Here is a 21,185-nt window from a genome sequence, read left to right as displayed (position 1 = left end):
TACCTGTAATCCCAGTACTTCAGGAGGCTGAGGCGAGTGGATCACTTGAAGTCAGGAGTTTGAGACCAGTATGGCCAACATGGTGAAGCCCCGTCTCTACTAAAAATCTAAAAATACAAAAAAATTAGCCAGGCATGGTGGGGGGGGGGGGGGTGGCGTCTGTAATCCCAGCTACTTGGGAGGCTGAAGGAGGTGAATCGCTGGAATCCAAGGAGGCGGAGGGTGCAGTAAGCCAAGATCATCCCACTATACTCCAGCCTGGGTGACAGAGTGAGACTCCATCTCAAAAAACAAGAAACAAAAAACAACAACAACAACAAAAAAGGGAGATTTACCATCCATTCTCTCTGACGCCTGCTACCTGGAAGCTTCATCTACATAACAAGAACCTTGGCCCTTGGCTTCCACAATCCCTTTTATCTTAAATCCAAGTGTTTCTTCCTGCTAACTTCAACTTTAGGCAAAGCTTAACTCTTTTAACTAATTGCTCATCAGGAAATCTTTGAATCTACCTATGACCTGAACACCTCAATTCTGGACTGAATCAACCAAACCAATGTGTACCTCACATGTATTGATAGATGTCTGTGTCTTCCTAAACTGCATAAAACCAAGCTGTATCCCAACCATCGTAGGCACATATTCTCAGGACCTCCTGGGTCCTCATGTTTGGCTCAGAATAAGTTTCTTCAAATATTTCACAGAGTTCGGCTTTTTTTTTTTTTTTTGTCAACAAAAGCTTACTCTGTGCCAGGCACTGTTCTAAACACTTTTCATGTACTATGTCATTTAATCCATACAACACTCCCTAGATGAGGGCTGTTATCCCTATTTTACAGAAAAGGAAGCGCAGGAAGATTCAGTACTTTGCCTAAAGATTCATAGGTATTGAGTGGCCAAACCAGCAGTCAAGTCCAAGTGTCAGAGGCTTTTGAACCAGAGCCACTCCATCTTGAATAGGGGCTGGGTAAAATAAGGCTGAGACTTACTGGGCTGCATTCCCAGGAACTTAGGCATTCCTAGTCGCAGGATGAGATAGGAGGTAGGCACAAGATACAGGTCACAAAGACCCTGCTGATAAAATACTTTGCAGTAAAGAAACCAGCCAAAACCAAGATAGCAATGAAAGTGACCTCTGGTCGTCCTCCCTGCTTATTATACACTAACCATAATGCATTAGCAGGCAAAAGACACTCCCACCAACACCAGGACAGTTTACAAATGCCATGGCAACGTCTGGAAATTACCCTATATTGTATAAAGAGGGGAGAAACCCTCAGTTCCAGGAATTGCCCACCTCTTTCCTGGAACACTCATGAATAATCCGTCCCTTGTTTAGCATATAATTAATAAATAACTATAAGTATACTCGGTCAAGCAACCCATGCCACTGTTCTACCTATGGAGGAGTCATTTTTTTTTTTTTTTTTTTTTGAGATGGAGTCTCACTCTGTCGCCAGGCTGGAGTGCAGTGGGGCGATTTCGGCTCACTGCAACCTCTGCCTCCCAGGTTCAAGTGATTCTCCTGGCTCAGCCTCCCAAGTAGCTGGGATTACAGGTGCACGCCACCACATCCAGCTAATTTTTGTATTTTTAGTAGAGACAGGGTTTCACTATGTTGGCCAGGATGGTCTTGATCTCCTAACCTTGTGATCTGCCTGCCTTGGCCTCCCAAAGTGCTGGGATTATAGACATGAGCCACTGCACCCGGCCTATTCCTTTACTTTCTTAATAAACTTGCTTTCACTTCCACTTTACTATGAACTTGCCCCCAATTTCTTCTTGCACAAGGTCCAAGAACTCTCTTGGGGTCTGGTTTGGGGCCCCTTTCTGGTAACACAAATATTCTGGATTGAGATCATATTTTCAGTCACTATGCTTTTCAAAGCATAACTTTTTACAATTCCACACAGTCAAAAAGACACAGCTTGGTCTTCCAGAGAGCTGTGCCTGAATGTGAACTTCAACATTACTGAAGGACCAAGGGCAGTCATTTAGTTTCTCTACAATTCTGTTTCCTCCAAGACAGCATGAGGAGATCCAAACTACAGACTTCATGGAGCTTCTGGAAGGATAAAACAAATTCAAGTCTGTTTAAAAAATGCTTTGAAAGCTGTAACATGTGGCATAAATGAAATATTGCCTTAAGGCAGGTTGGAAAATCCTTAAACCCAAAGTAAGAAAATAAACTTTTTTTTTTTTTTAATGCAAATACCCTCTAGCAACTTGGCAGATCGCCTGGAAAGGCTGAGAAATCTGTCAAGGAGAGGGCTGGTTTTGTGTATCTGTCATGCTCCACTGAAAAAGGGAGGTATTAATTGAAATTAATTGAAAGAGCATATACCTGTGCACTTGGACGAGAATCATTATTATCAAACCAGGAGTAGCAGCAATCTGCATTGCCCACAGGAACCGGGCAGGCACAGAAGTTTTGGGGTGGGTCAAGGAATGCAAAGCTCAGAGTGCAGGAGAGGTGGGGACTTGGGCAAACCAGCAGCTCCAGCGCCAGCTGCCCTGCGGAAACGTGAGCCCATTCTTTCACACGCGTACAATTTCCCAAATTTCCAAGAGTCCTCACACTTACAAATAAAACATGTCAGGGGCCACCAGTTGGCCTCCTGGGATCCAGCCCTCAGCTGGAAGTGACATCTGACTCTTTTAAGATGCTTCCTGGCCAGGTGTGGTGGCTCACGCCTGTAATCCCAGCACTTTGGGAGGCCAGGCTGGGTGGATGGCTTGAGACCAGCCTGGCTAACATGGCAAAACCCTGTCTCTACTAAAACTACAAAAATTAGCCAGACCTGGTGACACACGCCTGTAGTCCCTGCTACTTGGGAGGCTGAGGCAGGAGAATAGCTTGAACCTAGGACACAGAGGTTGCAGTGAGCTGAGATCACACCACTGCACACCAGCCTGGGCGACATACAGACTCCATCTCAAAATGAAGGGGGAAAAAAAAAAAGATGCTTCCTCATAATTATGTACAAGCCACAGTTTAGCCTTCTTTCAGTTAACTCCACCCTGCCCTTCCCTTCCCACCCATTGCCTCCTTCCCCTTCCTGCTTCCTCAACTTCACTCCACCCCTCCAGTGAAGCCAGCTTTCCTTCTTCTTCCTACTCCTGGCCTCTCCTTTCCTTCTTTTTAGCTCATACTCGGTTACCTTTAAAGCACAAAGCAGCTCTCCTCCCCTGCGTGCCAATCAATGCCAACATTCTTCCTGCCAACGTAATCTCAACCTGCTGCCCTCCTCCAGCACTGGGATAATTTTTGCAATTTAGTGTGGTTCTCATGAAGGAAGGTGGGTTATAGCCAGCTCTCGATCTCCCATAGTAAAAGAAGACAGAGGGGAAGTACAGATAATCCTACAGAAGAGACCCCCACAAAGTCACCTGGCTCTGCCTTTAGCCTTGGGTGGGTACACAGGTCCAAAGCACACCACTGCAGTCCCCTGTGCCATGTTAGTGTTGACGCTCCCAGAGGAGGCTGAGATGAGCTAACCAGTGGCCTGGAGAAAGACTTGGAGAGGATTTACAGAATTCTGCCTCCAGCCAACACGGAGGTGACCAGCCTGGCCGCTACCTCACAGCCATCATTCACTCCTCAAAACAGGGAGGGACTTTTGGGCCCTGCAGATATCCACGAAGCTCTGGCCAGTGTGCCTGCAGCAGCCTGGAACCCCTTCCCCAACTGCCACCTCGATTAGCTTTGTCACCTCATCCCCAGCAAGCCTGTGGCTCAAAGGCAGTTTCAGTTTTACTTTCTTTGCCTTCACGTGACCTGGGAGTTCTCAAGGGCAGTGACAAGGACTGAAAAGGCCTTGCAGGAGAGAGAACAGAGGAGAAACACTGCCAATACCTGATGTGTTCTGTCCATCCTCAGGTGCTATCTGGCTTGAGCCAAGCCTTGGCTTTTCAAGGAGAGGAACAGTTGGGCCTCAGTGGAGAATTTCAGGGAATTTTCTGCCTTGCTCACTGGTTTTGCCCTGCCATTGTCCTGTGGTTGGGCTCCCAGAATACCCTTGGGCTTCTTAGGTGGGGTGGGGCAAGGTGGATGTCGCCTGGGGCAGAAGGAGGGACTGTGCTGTGCTCTGTTCCCTTCTGACTTACTGTTTGTTTGGGGCGTCTGGACGAGGGCTACAAACAGTTCTTCTCTTTGTTTCCACGGCCTTGCAGAATGTGTGCTTCCCTCAAAAGGGCATAAAGGCCCCCTTTCTTCTGCTCGCCCGCGCCATGGGGGGTTGTTCTGCAGGACTCGGGTCTACAAGCTGGGGCCAGCCCTAAGCGCTGACTATGGCAGCTCCATCCGCTCCCACAGCCTGAGCTCACGTGGCCCGTGCAGCAGCGTGCTCTCCTCGGCAGCCCGCCCGCCCCAGTTCTTAAAGCTGCAGAGCTGCTGGCAGCTGGCTGTCTCCTGCAAGCCCAGTTCTCCCTGCAAGAGTTAACTTGCTCTCCCTGCGTCAACAGAGGCGTAATTTTGAAAAATCCTGATGGCTGGGTCACAGCCCCAGAAATGCAGATGTAATTGATCTACGGGTGTATGGCCTGGGCACTAAGGATTTTTGAAATCTCTCAAGTGATTCCAGTGTGCAGCCGATCTGGTGAATCGCCATCTGTGCTGTTCAAACTTTAGTGTGCACTGGGATCACTAGGGGATCCTGTGAAAGTGCAGGCTTGATCCAGAAGATCTGGGGTCAGGCAGAGATTCTGCATTTCTAAAAAGCTCCCACAAGACACAGCTGCTGGTCCGTGGGCCACACTGTGAATAGCAAGGGTGATGTTTTAAGCTTGGATCTGCATGCTGCCACCCACGTTTAGAGGTCTTGGTAAGTTTCTAGGCCTGTTTCCTCCTCACTTATCTTGCTTGGCTGCTCTGAGGATTGACTGAGATAATAAGCATTATGCACTAGAACAGCATCAGCACTTAGAAAGTGCTCAAAAGATGTTGACTATGACCATGATTTTCTCCTGATCTGTTTTTCTCCTGCTTCAAAGCCATCAGGACTTACCTTTGGACCCAGTACAACTGACCCTTGGACAACGTGGAGCACTGAACCTCGTGCAGTCAAAAATTCATGTATAACTTTTGCTGTTGTTGTTATTTTGACACAGAGTCTTGCTCTGTCACCCAGGCTGGAGTGCAGTGGCACGATCTCGGCTCACTGCAACCTCTGCCTCAGCCTCCCGAGTAGCTGGGACTACAGGTGTACGCCACCACGCTCAGCTAATTTTTGCATTTTTTAGTAGAGACGGGGTTTCACCATACTGGCCAGGCTGGTCTCGAACACCTGCCCTTGTGATCCACCTGCCTCAGCCTCCCAAAGTGCTGGAATTACAGGCATGAGCCACCGCATCAGGCCAATTTTTTTTTTTTTTTGAGATGGAGTCTCACTCTGTCGCCCAGGCTGGAGTGCAGTGGCGCGATCTTGGCTCACTGCAACCTCTGCCTCCCAGGTTCACGCCATTCTCCTGCCTCAGCTTCCTGTGTAGCTGGGACTACAGGCGCCCACCACCACGCCTGGCTAATTTTTTTGTATTTTTAGTAGAGGTGGGGTTTCACCTTATTAGCAAGGATGGTCTTGATCTCCTAACCTCGTGATCCGCCCACCTCGGCCTCCCAAAGTGCTGGGATTACAGGCGTAAGCCACCGTGCCCGGCCTATTTTTTTTTAATTTGTTTATTTTGTTTTTTTTTTGTTTGTTTTTGCTTCTTTTTCTCTTTTGTTATTATGCATCTTGTTCTTTTTTATTTTTTTTTAGTAAGTGTTCAATAATGTTGGAATGAGTGAGTGAGTGAATGAATGAACGGGTTAAAGTGAAAAGTGAAAGGTGTCTTTTATTATAGAATCAAAAACCCCATGTCATGCAGCCTCACCCACCCAGGGTGCCATCTCTGACCTGCTGGACCCTCAGGCATCACTCTGCGAAGGTCCCTAATGACCACAGCTACCCATCGTGTGTGTTCTCCAGCCCCAGCTTTCCTGCAGAGCCCTGCGTCTAAGTTGCTCTGTTTGGTGTCATGTTTCCAGAGAATGAAATAGAATTAATCAAAAGGTAGTTGTTAAATTGATGTCAGGCTCACAAAGGAGAGAGATCCCATCTGTTATGTTAAACTTTTTCGTTCTTTTTTTTTTTGAGACAGAGTTTCGCTGTTGTTGCCCAGGCTGGAGTGCAATGGTGTGATGTCGGCTCACTGCAACCTTCGCTTCCCGGGTTCAAGTGATTCTCCTGCCTCAGCCTCCCGAGTAGCTGGGATTACAGGCGTATGCCACCACCACACCCGGCTAATTTTGCATTTTCTTTCTTTTTTTTTTTTTTTAAAGTAGAGGTTTCTCCATGTTGGTCAGGCTGGTCTCGAACTCCCAACCTCAGGTGATTCTCCTGCCTCAGCCTCCCAAGTAGCTGGGATTACAGGCAAACGCCACCACATCTGGCTAATTTTGCTTTTTTTTTTTTTTTAAAGTAGAGGTTTCTCCATGTTGGTCAGGCTGGTCTCGAACTCCCAACCTCAGGTGATCCGCCTGCCTCAGCCTCCCAAAGTGCTGGGATTACAGACGTGAGCCACTGCGCCAGGCCATGTTAAGCTTTATTAGACAAGAGTCAAAAGGTGGAAAAAATTTGTGTCCATCAACAGATAAGTAGGTAAACAACATGTGATACACACATACGGTAGAATACAATTCAGCCATGAAAAGGAATGAAATTCCTACACATGCTACAACATGGATGAAACTTGAAGGCTGTATGGTCTGAATGTTTGTATTCCTCCAAAATTCATACATTGACATTTATATGTTAAGCCCTAATGATGGCATTGAGGCCCCAAAGAACTGCCTTGTTTCTTCCACCTTGTGAGGACACAGCCAGAAGGCATCATCTATGAATCAGAAAGTAGGCCCTCGCTAAGATCTGAGAGTGATAGCCTAGTAAGTTTTAAAAAATATAAATAAAGGCCGGGCGAGTGACTCACGCCTCTAATCCCAGCACTTTGGGAGGCCAAGGAGGGCGGATCACAAGGTCAAGAGATTGAGACCATCCCGCCCAACGTGGTAAAATCCCATCTCTACTAAAAATACAAAAATTAGCTGGGTATGGTAGTGTGTGCTTGTAATCCCAGATACTTGGGAGGATGAGGCAGGAAAATCACTTGAACCCGGAAGGCAGAGGTTGCAGTGAGCCAAGATGGTGCCACTGCACTCCAGCCTGGCCACAGAGTGAGACTCCGTCTGAAAAAAAAAATATATATATATATACACACACACACACACACACATATATATAAAGAAAAATAAAAAGAAAATGGGCCCTCGCCAAACATGTTACCTACTGGCACCTTGATCCTGAACTTTCCAATCTCCAGAACAGTGAGAAATAAATTTCTGTTGTTTATAAGCCACCCTATTAATGGTATTTTATTCTAGCAGCCTTAACAGACTAAGACAAAAACATCAAGCCAAGTGAAATCAGCCAGACACACACACACACAAATTGTATGATCTCACTTATATGAAGTACCTGGAGTTAGGCAAATTCATAGAGACAAAAGTAGAATAGCAGTTACCAAGGGTTGGCAGAAGGAGAACGAGGAGTTACTACTGTTTAATGGCTACAGAGTTTGGAAATAGATTTAGAAACTTAGAAACCTTTAGAAACTTAGAGACCTATAGACTTAAAAACTTAGAAACCTTTAGACTTTTAGACTTAGAAACTTAGAAACTTAGAGACTTAGAAACTTAGAAGCTTAGAAAAGCCACACCAGGTGGCCATCTAAAAGCCCCCACCCAATGACCAGGTGGCCATCTAAAGCACCCACCCGATGTCCGTGTGGCTATCTAAAACACCCACCCAAATTCCTGGAACTCAAACAGAAGAACAAGTCCGGGAAATACCCCGCGCGGGTTCAAACCAGGTTCAAACCAACCAATCAGAGTAAGACATCTTGCTCAGGCCATAACCTGCTCCAATCATCTTGCGCCTCAAGCTTTGTGAATTTTTGTGGTTTTTGCCTTTATAAACTGTCTGTAACAAGCATTCGGGGTCCTGTGGCCAACTTCGGACATAGTACCCTAGCGCGCTAGCAATAAATCTCTCCACTGTGACTTCCGTGTCGAGTGGTCTCTCGCGACGACCCCTGCCCAGGAAGGAATCTAAAAACTAGGTTCCTACAAGTTTCTGTTTGAAATGAAAAAGTTCTGGAGACGGATAGTATTGATGGTGGCATACCATTGTGAATGTACTTAATGCCACCAAATTTTACACTTAAAAATGATTGAATTTTACATTATGCATATTTTACTACAACGAAAAAACTTGATTAGGAACCCAAACTATTGGCCAGGCACAGTGGCTCATACCTGTAATCTCAAAACTTTGGGAGGTTGAGGCAGGCGGATGGCTTGAGGTCAGATCAGCGGTTCGAGACCAGCCTGGTCAACATGGAGCACCCTCGTCTCTACTAAAAACACAAAAATTATCCGGGCATGGTGGCGGGCGCCTGTAGTCCCAGCTACTAGGGAGGCTGAGGCAGGAGAATTGCTTGAACCCGGAGGTGGAGGCTGCAGTGAGCTGAGATTGCACCACTGCACTCAAGCCTGGGTGACAGAGCGAAAATTGTATCCAAAAAAAAAAGACAGACAGAAAGAAAATGAAACCAAGCAGAGCTTGGAGGATTCCTTGAAACCAAGCAGGGCTTGCAACATGCCCTAGCCTTTCCTTTTCCATTTTTTCTTAAGGCTTAAAGATGACATGCAGAGCCTCAGAAGGTTAAACTGTGTGTATGGCCAGAGGTGCAAGGAATGCCAAATATTAATATTTACAGTTGGTTTCTTCAGTGGGTGAGATCCAGGCAAAATTGCTCAGGAAGAGAAATATTACAATATTCAGCTGGTGTTCACAGTGTGCTTGGGAAGAGAAGCAATTGCTTATGTCAAAAGAATGTAGAAAGTATAATCAAGCTATTGTTTGCAATTGCTTAGCTAAAATGAGGCCCCCTCCAGAGGAAAAAAAAAAAAAAAAGAAATTAAACCTAGGTAACAATTGTATGCCAAGTAATTGTAGTTATTTAAAAGTTCAAAAAGAGAAGGCAATTGAAGGGATTCAGTGAGCTGATAGAAACAGGAACTCAAGATGTTTTTCCCAAAGAGTTTCCTCAACCTGAATTAGATATGAAGCCTCCAGACGTGGTTGGCTCTGAAAATGGGGAATATTGTGGACTGAATATCCCCTCCAAATTCCTGTGTTGAAGGTCTAACCCACAGTGTGATGGGTTCTGGAGATGGGCTTTTGGGAGGGAGTTAGGGTTACATGAGCTCATGAGTGTGAGGCTCTGGTCTTCTGGGATCAGTACCTTTAGAGACCCCAAAGAGCTTCCTTTCTCTCTTTCTCTGCCCTCTGAGCACACAGTGATAAGGTGGCCATCTGGGAGCCAGGAAGAGGAGCCTCATCAGAACCCAACCACCTACTTTCTGATCCACTTCTGCCTCAGGGAATTACCGGTACATTCCCTGCAGCCTGCAGCCACTAACTACCAACGTTGATCTAGGACCAAAGCCTGGGGCAGGGAGGGTTTCCTGTGACCTGCTCATAAATCATACTGTCTTCATGGTGCCTGGTGGCACCCAGCCAGCCACTCCCCTCGACAGTGCCAGGCCCTCACTAGCTGGAATTTCTTGAAAGGTGAAGCAACTTGTCCCCTGTCCTAGGAACACAGTGGCTCTTGAGTCCATGCTGCTATTGGAGCAGAGGAAAGTCATGGTCCCTGTTGGAATGGAGCCCACCAATGGGGAGACTCCATAAGCACAACTAGGCTTCAGTGCAAGGGTTCCAGGGTTTGCTGAGTTTTCAAAAGTACATTTCTCAGCCACAAATAATACCATTGTCACGGTAGCACTTCCTGTTTTGCACAAGTCAGTCATAATAAAAACAGAAAGAGGCACGAGGCCCGCATTCATTATGTCTGTTCAGTTGTTTGGGAAATGATGAATTTTGGGGGTGGTTTAGAGGTACGCAAAGACCCAGGAAAGGCAGCCAGTTTTCCTTCCCACACCTCCTGTTCCTATACCGTGGGCCTGGGGCATCACAATTCATTTCCTGATAGGTCCTTGCTCTCTGGACCCTTTCCTCATCCCCCACACTTCTTCTAGACCAAGACCAATCATCCCCAAAGGATATTTTGGTTACATCATTTATTTGCTCAAGATCCTTCAAGGGGCTGGGAACGGTGGCTCATGCCTGTCATCCCAGCACTTTGGGAGGCCAAGGTGGATAGATCCTCTGAGATCAGGAGTTCGAGACCAGCCTGGCCATCATGGTGAAACTTCGTCTCTACTAAAAATACAAAAATTAGTCGGGCATGGTGGCACATGCCTGTAGTCCCAACTACTAGGGAGGCTGAGGCAAGAGGATCCCTTGAACCTGAGAGGTGAAGTTGCAGTGAGCCAATATCATGCCACTGCATTTCAGCCTGGGCAACAGAGCAAAACTCCATCTCACAAAAAAAAAAAAAAAAAAAAAAAAAAAAAAAATCTTCAGGGGCCTTTCCGGTGACCACAGAGTCAAATCTAAAGACTTAGACGGCCCTCCTCTAGGGACTGTGAACTTATCGACACAGACTCTGCTCCCAGGGCTAAAACTAGGATGAAACTGGTGCAAAGTTTAAGGGAGCACCAAACAACTCAGTAACCAATAAGAATGCTAATTTTTAAAAAATCAAAGTTAACGAAAAAAATTCCACGATGAACACAATACCAAAATTTTAAACAAGGACAGGGACTGACCCTACACTTGTACGCTCGGCTCCCGCCTGGCCCTATTGCTTCCTCACTGAGCTAATCAGCCAATCAATCGACTCCTTGTTTCCAGAAGCATGCAGACACTTCCACCTGCACACATTTGCTCCTACTGCCTTCTCCCCCAGCACCCCCCAGAAGACCAACCCCATTCCTCTGCTCACCAAAGCCTTTTTCTCTCCCAGCTCTCATCTGCGTCACAAACCCTTCCCTTTGCTTTCGCTTCTCTGAGCTCCTCTCATTCTTATTGCCTTTCAAGGGCTTCAGGCTTCCTTGGCAGCAGCACCTGGCAAGCACAAGCCTCACTCCCTGATCTCCTTCACATCTTTGCTCCACGGCCGCATCCTCAGTGAGGCCTGGCCTGGCGCCCTCCATAAAGTAGCTCCCTGTCTCGTGTCTCCCACCCCCACCAGCTCCTCATCCCTCTGGACCTGCTTTAGTTTTCACAGCACTTATCGCCATCTGATACACCATTCCATTGTTTTCTCTCTAGCTAGTCTCCGTCTCCCTGCGCTGGAATCTAAGCTTCACAAGAGCAGGTCTTCATGTCTGCCTGTTCATGGCTGAGTTCCAGAGCCTCCAACAGAGCCTGACACATGGCACAGAGTCAGTAAACACGTGTCAAACAGAATCTCTTCACACTCACTCTCAGCTGCAATCTCAATATATCAAGCAGATAAATGAAGGGTTTTAATTTTTTTATGTTTTTTGAGATGGAGTCTTGCTCTGTTGCCCAGGCTGGAGTGTAATGGTGCGATCTCAGCTCACTGCAACCTCTGCCTCCTGGGTTCAAGCGATTTCTCCTGCCTCAGCCTCCCAAGCATCTGGGATTACAGGTGTGAGCCACCACCCCGGCTAATTTTTGTATTTTTAGTAGAGACAGGGTTTCACCACATTGGCCAGGCTGGTCTGGAACTCCTGACCTCAGATGATCCACCCACCTCAGCTTCCCAAAGTGCTGGGATTACAGGTGTGAGCCACCACACTCAGTCAAAAGAAGGGTTTTCAGTTAGTATGAAATAAGACACAAGAACATATAAGAATAGTGTATGTTCAAATGTATATGATTACTTAGAAAGGCAGCCAAATGAAATGTTTTAGCTTGCTTGTACATAAAAATTTGAAAATTGATGCTATGGACACTTGTGGACATTCAGGCACCATCTCCTAGCATCCTCATTTCACTCTAAATTTGCATTTTTCTTTGCACAAACTCAAGAGAACCTTGATTCACTCAGATAAGCAATTGCAAATTGTAACTGTGTAAAAACCAAAACTTTAAACGGGTGAATTTTATGGCATGTGGATTATATCTCAATAACGCTGTCAAAAATAGTTCCTCTTGCAACTTTTATCTGGGTGAATCAAGATTTTCCTTTATTTAATAGAGAGGGAAGCAGACACTTCATTACAGCCTGGACAAAAATCTATTAACCTGAAACAGAACTTAATGTGTTGATGATCTCCACTGTTTTGAAATTTTGCCTTCAATATATTCATAAGTGAGGTTTTTTTTTTGAGACAGAGTCTCGCTTTGTTGCCCAGGCTGGAGTGCTGTGGCGCAATCTCTGCTCACTGTAACCTCCACCTTCTGGGTTCAAGGGATTCTCATGCCTCAGCCTCCCGAGTAACTGGGATTACAGGTGCACACCACCATGCCTGGCTAATTTTTGTATTTTTAGTAGGGACGGGGTTTCACCATGTTGGCCAGGCTGGTCTCAAACTCCAACCTCAGATGATCTGCCCACCTCGGCCTCCCAAAGGGCTGAGATTATAGGCATGAGCTACTATGCCTGGCCAAAGTTAGTTTTTTTAACTACAGTTTTAAAATATAGTTACGTGCCATATAATGACAATTCAGTTAATGCCAGACTGTATATACAACAGTGGTCCCATAAGTTTTTTTGTTGAGGGGAGGGGATAGAGTTTCTCTCTTGTTGCCCAGGCTGGAGTGCAATGGCAGATCTTGGTTCACTGCAACCTCCACCTCCTGGGTTCAAGTGATTCTCCTGCCTCAGCCTCCCAAGCGGCTGGGACTACAGGCGCACGCCACCACGCCCGGCTAATTTCTATATTTTTAGTAGAAACAGGGTTTCACCATGTTGGCCAGGCTGGTCTCGAACTCCTGACCTCAGGTGATCCATCTGCCTCAGCCTCCCAAAGTGTTGGGATTACAGGCGTGAGCCATCGCGCCCGGCCCTGTAAGGTTATAATGCCATATTTTTACTGTAGCTTTTCTAGGTTTAGACATGTTTAGGTACACAAATGCTTACCACTGTGTTACAATTGCTTACAGTAGTCAGTGTCACATGCTGTATGGGTTTGTGGCCCAGGAGTAATAGGCCATATCATATAGCCTAGATGTGTAGTAGCCTATGTCACCCAGGTTTGTGTAAGCAGAGTCTATGACATTTGCACAATGAGGAAATTTCCTAATGATGCATTTCTCAGAACTTATCCTTGTTAAGTCACGTCTGACTATAGTTTAAAATATACTTTAAAACAGAAATTGGAATTCAAGAGTTTGAGGACGCCCCTTGAAGCATCTCTGAAGAATGAGTTTCATAGAATACTATTTGGCAACTACTGGTCTTTTAATAATTGGGCACCTATTATAACTGCCTGACTTTTCCACGTATTCCTCTATGTTGCTCTCCTGTTTATTCACCACGAGCAAGCTCTCTGGAGCAGAAATCCTGCTTTGCACCTCAGGAAAAAAAACTTAGTACCAGGCCTGGCACAGGGCTCATGGTCAGCCAGTGGTTTGCTGTTGCTGTCGTTTCATTGAAATGGAATTAAACACCTATCTCGATGTGATCTGGCGAGTCCTCAGCACCTGTTCTTGAGTTGTCTGGTGAAAAGTAAAACGATAGTGCATTTTTTTTCTTTCTTTTTTTTTGTTTTTTGTGAGATGGAGTCTCACTCTGTCACCCAGGCTGGAGTGCCGTGGTGCGATTTCGGCTCACTACAACCTTTGCCTCCCAGGTTCAATCAATTCTCCTGCCTCAGCCTCCTAAGTAGCGGGGATTACAGGCATGCACCACCAGCTACTTTTTGTATTTTTAGTAGAGACGGGGTTTCAACATGTTGGCCAGGCTGGTCTCGAACTCCTGACCTTAAGAGATCCTCCCACCTCAGCCTCCCAAAGTGCTGGGATTATAGGCATGAGCTACCATGCCCAGCCAATAACGCAATTTTTATGTAATAGAAGTTATAAATAAAAATAACAGCTAATATGAATTAAACTCTGTGTCATAAGATGTACTTGGATTTCCTCATTCAGTTATCACAACTCTATGCAGTAAGTGCTATTATACCCCCATTTCACCGAAGAAAAAACTAAGGCTGCCAGATCACAGGGGAGAAATTGTGGCTATAGACAACAGCGGGGAAGCTGAGAGCTGGGACTCCAACCAGACAGTCTAACTCCAGAGCCAGCTTAGAAATGATCTGAAGTCACCAGACAGGCCAATTTGGAAGACAAAGGAAAGAGAAATTCGAGAGCCCAGGACAGAGTCAGGCAGAGGAGGAACCTGCAAAGGAATGGCCACTAGACAGGAGGAAAACCAGGAGAGAGAAGTGTCATGGAAACCAAGAGAGATGAGCTGGGTGTGATGAGTGTGGAAAGCCGTTTCTCGGACTTGGCGTCATGGACGCTCTTGGTAACCTTGACAAGAGCAGCCCCTACATCCAGGTTTCTCAATTGCGACACTACTGACATTTGGGGCCAGATAATTCCATGTCGCGGGGGGCTGTCCTATGCATTGTAGATGTTCAGCAGTATCTCCGGCTTCTGCTCACTTGATGCTGGTAGCCAACACCCTTCCCCAGTCGCAACAATAAAGAATGTTCTCAAACATTGCCAAATGTCCCTAGGTTCTCAAACACTGCCAGATGCCCCCAGGTACAAAATCATCCTAGGTTGAGCACTACTGCTCTGTAGAATGGTGGGCGGAAGCCAAATTGGAGTAGGCAGAGGAGGGAATGGGAGGTGAGGGAGAGGAGAAAGCCTGCACAGACATGCGCAGAAGTGAGAGCTGGAGGTGGGGGAGGAGCCAAGGGAATGTTCCAAAACTTTCATGTATGTGTGTGTGTATATATATATATGTGCGTGTGTGTTTCATATATGTGTTTGTGTGTGTGTGTTTATATATATGATGAGAGATAGCAGAGAAGGGCTATAGGTTGATGGCAATGACACAGGAGAGAGTGAACGTTTGCTGATTTGCTGATGAAGAGGAGAGATCTATAAAGAGAGAAAGAGAGAAACAGCAGGTGTGAATTTCTGGGGTAGGCAACAAGAAATGGGATCCAGACTACAAGTTGCAGGATTTGCCTTTGCAGGAGTAGAGACATTTGCTCTGGTATAAGAGAAGCAAGAGAGGCCTTATGCAGAAGTAGATGTAGGAAGGCGTGTGTATTTGGTGATGGGGAGAGGAGGGAGCTCCCATCTGTTGGCTTCTATTTTCCCAGCCAAGCCTGCGACAGGGTCATCGGCAGAGCTGGGATGGAGACGGAGGAGGAGGGAAGAAAAGGCACAGAATACTTATCTTGGAGTGCAGCAAAGCAGGCTAAAAGGAGAAGGGGGAAGGATTGCTAGGCCGTGTTGATAGCCCATTTGCAGTCTGAGACCAGGAATTTGAAATGACGCCAGCCCATGTGGTGTGAGAATTTTCTCCGGCAACTTCATCTGCTCTGGGAGCAGTATGGAGTGCGTGGATGAAGCTGGGTGACTGGCAGCAGCTCCCAGGCAGCCTACAGGAGCAGGGTCCTCATTAGGGACCAATCATTAAGTTGCTCTCCCTTGGGCCTGAGAGACACATGGGGGTATCTTTGCACTTTCAAGATCAAGAACGGAGGGGGTGCTGGGTAGGGTGGCTCACACCTGTAATCCCAGCACATTGGGAGGCTGAGGCAGGTGGATCATTTGAGGTCAGGAGTTCGAGACCAGCCTTGCCAACATGGTGAAATTCCATCTCTACTAAAAATACCAAAATTAGCCAGTCGTGATGGGGGGCACCTGCAATCCCAGCTACTTGGGAGGCTGAGGCAGGAGAATTGCTTGAACCTGGGAGGCGGAGGTTGCATTGAGCTGAGATCACGCCACTGCTGGGTGATAGAGTGAGACTCAGTCTCAAAAAAAAAAAAAAAAAAAAAAAACACGTACACACACACAAACTGGAGGGGGTCCCAGCAGCATCCTCCCATTCCCAGAAGCAGATGCACAAATCTGCTAGACCACATGCAATTCCCCATATCCATGCCCTGTAGAGCCTGTGAGCCCCTACTTTACCCTAACAAGAAGAAAACCAAAGTCTGCTGACATTCCACAGTCTCTCAGCGGACACCACTGCTCCTCTGCCATTCACACCTGCCTCTACCCCCAATGCCACTTTCCTTTTGGCTCCCATGGACAGTTCTGGGGTGGGGGGGGGGTAGGGGCAGGGCGGCAGGTATGAGCAATGAGTCCAGGTAGAAATCAATGTACAAAATTCTAGATATTATGATCTGCTCGTCTTAAAACGAGGGAAGTTCACTACTGGACACAAGACAAAAGGACACTTTCTCGAGAAGGATTTAAATTCACCCTAATACTGGACTTCATCCATCGCCTCACAGAGAACTTAACAGTAAGACATTCCAGAAGCCTTGAACAATGATCACTTCACTGGAGCCAGAAAGTCAAATCAGAAAATCTCTGGGGATTTATTTTTTAAAACTATATTCACTTATTTAATATTTTTATAGTTTTTAATTAATTACTTTTTTTTTTTTTTTTTGAGACAGAGTCTCGCTCTGTCGCCCAGGCTGGAGTGCAGTGGTGCTATCGTGGCTCACTGCAATCTCCGCCTCCCAGGTTCACGCCATTCTTCTGCCTCAGCCTCCCAAGTAGCTGGGACTATAGGCGCCCGCCACCACGCCCAGCTTATTTTTTTGTACTTTTAGTAGAAATGGGGTTTCACCATGTTAGCCAGGATGATCCACCTGCCTCCGCCTCCCAAAGTGCTGGGATTACAGGCATGAGCCACCATGCCCAGCCAGTTTTAAATTTATTGATACATAATAGATATACATATTTCTGAGGCACATGTGATAATTTGATACATTCATATAATCAAACCAAGGTAACTGGGATATCTATCACCTTAAACATTTATCTTTCCTCTATGCTAGGAACACTTGAATTATTCTCTTCTGATTATTTTGAAATACACAATAAGTCCAGGCATAGTGGTTCACGGCTCTAATTCCAACACTTTGGGAGGCCAAGGTGGGAGGATTGCTTGAGCCCAGGAGTTTGAGACCAGCCTGAGCAAGATAGTAAGATCCCATCTCTAAAAAAATAAAAAATTAGCTGGACATGGTGGCACACACCTGTGGTTCCAGCCACTTGAGAGGCTGATACGGGAGGATCGCTTGAGGCTGCCATGAACCATGATCGTGCCACTGCATTCCAGCCTGGGTAACAAAGCAAGAGCCTGTCCTCCCCAGAAAGAAATGTACAATAGATTGATGTTAACATAGTTACCCCATTGATCTATCAAATATCTGATGATTTACTTTGACTCAACTCAAGAATGCGTCCATAAGCCAATTTTATGATTCGTGTGGCATTTGGAACATCCCTGAAGTGTTAGGATGTGGCCCAGCAGCACAGGAGTGCATGACTTCCAGTGTCCTGGTGGAAACGTCCTATCTTTGTAAGGGCATCAGGGATGCTTGCTTTCTGAGCATCTCCACAGTGCGGCTGCTGGCCAGGCTATCGCCGAGAGGTGGCCTAACCTCACAGTGGCTCTCAAATGAAGTGAGAAAGGCAAATATCACATGATTCCACTTACATAAGGTTTCTTAAAGAGTAAAATTTAGATAATCCAGTAGTAGAATGATGGTTGCTAGGGGTCAGGGAGGTGGCTGAGGGTGAAGAGTGGGCTCCTAACCCAGGAGCATGAAGTTTCCGTTAAGCAAGATGAATAAGCTATAGAATCTTCTGCCCAGCATTGTACCTATAGCCGTAGCCAACAATGATGTTAACACAGTTACCTCACTGATCTATCAAATAACTTTATTAATACCCATAAAACTTTGTTAGATAGATCTCATGCTAAATGTTCTTACCACAATAAAACAATTTTTTTTTTTTTGACATGGAGTCTCGCTCTGTTGCCCAGGCTGGGGTGCAGCAGCATGATCTCGGCTCACTGCAACCTCTGCCTCCTGAGTTCAAGAGAGTCTCCTGCTTCAGCCTCCCGTGTAGCTGGGACTATAGGTGTGCGCCACCATGCCCAGCTAATTTTTGTATTTTCAGTAGAGACGGGTTTTCACCATGTTGGCCAGGCTGGTCTTGAACTCCTGGGCTTGAGATCCACTTGCCTTGGCTTCCCAAAGTGCTGGGATTACAGGCATGAGCCACCGTGCCTGGCCAAAATAAAACTGGCAAAAAAAGAATTCACTGGAGAGCTTGTTAAAATGCAGATTCCTGGACACCACTCCCAGAGTTCTTGATTCAGCAGGCCTGGGGGTAAGGCCCAAGAATTAGCATTTCTCAGCTTCCGGGGAGGCTGGTGCTGCTGGTCTGGGGACCACACCTTATTACCACAGTGGAAGAAGATGGGATGCTGTCAGGTTGGAGTTTGAATTCCAGCCTCATCCAGCCTTGCAAGCTCAAGCAAGAAATGTCAATGCTCACCTAAAATGGGAATCAGAGTATGGTACACCTTGAGAAGCTGTTTTGGAAATCAGAGAGAAGTCATGTTAAGTCCAAGGTCCTAAGTAGGTACCCAGTAAAAGAAAGCAGTTGCTATTTTTGTCACCATTTTAACACACCTCCACAACTCACAGCTGTTTGGATTAGGCATTCAAGACAAGCATTGACTTAGCCTCAAAAGTCGTGAGGAGGTTACTGAATTGGTAATCTCTCCACCCTCTCTTCCTCCTCTTCTGAACACCCAGGCACCAAAATAGCCCCTAACACCCACCAATGCACTGCCAGCGATGACATTTCTAAGCGGAGGAGATAACTGATCACTTTCAAATTTTGTAATATTTTAAGTACATTATCTTTAAAATCTGGGTCAGGATGAATATTGAACTTGGGCTCATCAAATGTTAGAGCTGAGAGGAAACTTCGAAACCATCTAATTTTCTTTTCTTTTTTTTTTTTTTTGAGACGGAGTTTCGCTCTTGTTGCCCAGGTTGGAATGTAATGGCGGAATCTTGGCTCACCGCAACCTACTGCCTTCCGGGTTCAAGTGATTCTCCCGCCTTAGCCTCCTAAGTAGCTGGGATTACAGGCATGTGCCACCATGCCCGGCTAATTTTGTAGAAACCATCACATTTTCTAGCTAAAGGCGAGGATGTCGAAGGTGAGGAAACTGAGACCTAGGGAGGGGTAGCAACTTGCCCAAGGTGGCACAGCGAGTCCAAAGGCAAGGGCAGACCTGGAAATCATGTGTGCTGCCTGCTGGCCCTGGCTGAGACTTTCATGGCCTGACTCTCAGCCCAACTGACCCAAAATGCTACGCTTTCCTAAAGAAAACTGCAGATCTCCTGGGTTGGTGGGGATACCCAGAACTGAGTAGGAATAATTCTCATTCTAAGGCAATGGTGATATTCCCCTAAGGGAACAGATCAGAATCTCTAAGAAAAGAAGGGAGATTTTTATGCTTATCAGCGAAGGGCCTTTTTTTTTTTTTTGAATCTGGGTCTCTGTCGCCTAGGCTGGAGTACAGTGGTGCAGTTGCAGCTCACTGCAGCCTCGACCTCCCGGGCTTGAACAATCCTCCCACTTCAGCCTCTCCAGTAGCTGGGACTGCACGTGCATGCCCCTATGGCCGCCTAATTTTTGTATTTTTAGTAGAGACAGGGTTTCACCATGTTGGCCAGGCTGGTCTCAAGCTCCTGAGCTCAAGTGATCTGCCTGCCTTGGCCTCCCAAAGTGCTGGGATTACAGGCATGAGTCACCGTGCCTGGCCAGTGAAGGGCATTTGTTTAAAAGTGTTTGGAAACTCTGACCCCACACTATGTGACCTCCTTTGTTAAATTGCTATTCTCTTCAGTAGGTTAGGAGGTAGTCCCATTTGCTGGCCTTAATTCTTCTAAAGCTACCTCCTGCATCAAGCAGCCTCCTTTCTTCTGCTCTTCATCTTCTCTCATTCTCCTTACACCGTACCCCAAATGCAGAGAGAGCTTGCTCTGTGCCCACAGCAGAATAGACATCTTTTACCTTTACTTAACTCATAAAGATAAATAAGCTAAAGACCTAAATGCATTAAATTTTCTTTTATTCCATTATTTTCCACTATTCAATCAGCCAATATTTATAGAAGCTTATTACTTGCTAAGTATTCATTAACTGTCACTGTGCTTACAAGGGAAGTCCCTTACTCTCATTCCACAAATATGTACTGAGTGTACCCAGGATGCGCTGGCCATGGGCCACATGGGTTATTCAGTGATCAACAAGGTAATACAATCCTGTCCTCATAGAGTATCCAGTCTGCCTTCTAAGAAATGACATCTTTTGGCAAGAGGACAGGCCTGCAGCAGTGGTCACAATGAGGCAGGTACTCATCCTGAGGTTGGAGTTGGCTCACACAAGCTTATAGGAGCTGAGTGTTAACTTTTCAGGAAGTTTGTGAGCCCGTTGTTAAATACAGCCATTATTAGAAATTAAATCATATAAACATAATTTAATAAGTTATATTAAAAAACAAAGGTAATACACACTCAAAGCTCATCACCTCCTAATTATTTTTTATTTTTGAGACAGAGTCTCACTCTGTCACCCAGGCTGGAGTGTAGTGGCGCCATCACAGCTCACTACAGCCTTGACCTCAAGTTCAAGCAATCCTCCTGCCTCAGCCTCCTGAGTAGCTGGGACTTACAGATGCGCACCACCATGCTTGGCTAATTTTTGGTTGTTTTGGAGATGAGGTCCCACCATGTTGCCCAGGCTGGTCTCGAACTCCCAGGCTCATGTGATCCTCCTGCCTCAGCCTTCTGAAGGGCTGGGATTATAGGCATGAGCTATGAACTATGGTGCCTAGCCACTTCCTAATCATTTTCTGATGCTTTACTATCATGTCTGCTCTTGGGGCCCTTTACATCTACATGGTAGAAATGCTACATAATGGTGGCCTGTGGGGCATTTCCTAGCTCTGCATTCAGTGCCATCAGGTTAACAGCTTGACGTTGGCTGTAGTGGGGAATATTTATATTATAAACATTGGCAAACGCTACACACTAGGATTTTTTTTTTTCTTTTTCTTCCAGAAAGCTGGTTGTTAAACACTTACTAAAACACCACTGGATACAAGTGACATCATACAAGGTAGGAAGAGTCAAATGAGTAATCAACATTTGGAGGAAGAGGCAAAATTAGCTGGGCGTGGTGGCGCATGCC

At 46.1% G+C, this 21,185-nt stretch overlaps 1 protein-coding gene across 9 annotated transcripts in view; it reads right to left on the bottom strand.

Moving 5' to 3' along the window:
- The window catches only part of DGLUCY (D-glutamate cyclase), a 162,213-nt gene that overhangs the window by 102,876 nt on the left and 38,152 nt on the right, over window positions 1–21,185 (bottom strand). For 2 of the 9 annotated variants that reach the window (XM_073011267.1, XM_073011264.1), the window contains exons 1-2: window positions 4,108–4,333; window positions 4–107 (exon numbers count right to left, since the gene is read on the bottom strand). The exons of 1 other annotated variant lie outside the window; for it this stretch is intronic. The gene's annotated coding sequence lies outside the window, so the exon portion shown is untranslated. 6 more of the 9 variants (XM_073011268.1, XM_073011265.1, XM_073011266.1 and 3 more) reach the window with 6 other exon arrangements.

This window comes from Chlorocebus sabaeus, chromosome 24 (genome assembly GCF_047675955.1).
Source record: "Chlorocebus sabaeus isolate Y175 chromosome 24, mChlSab1.0.hap1, whole genome shotgun sequence".
In the NCBI taxonomy this organism is placed as follows: Eukaryota; Metazoa; Chordata; class Mammalia; order Primates; family Cercopithecidae; genus Chlorocebus; species Chlorocebus sabaeus.
The sequence above is the reverse complement of the archived record's forward strand: the minus strand, read 5'-3'. Positions and strand labels throughout refer to the sequence as shown.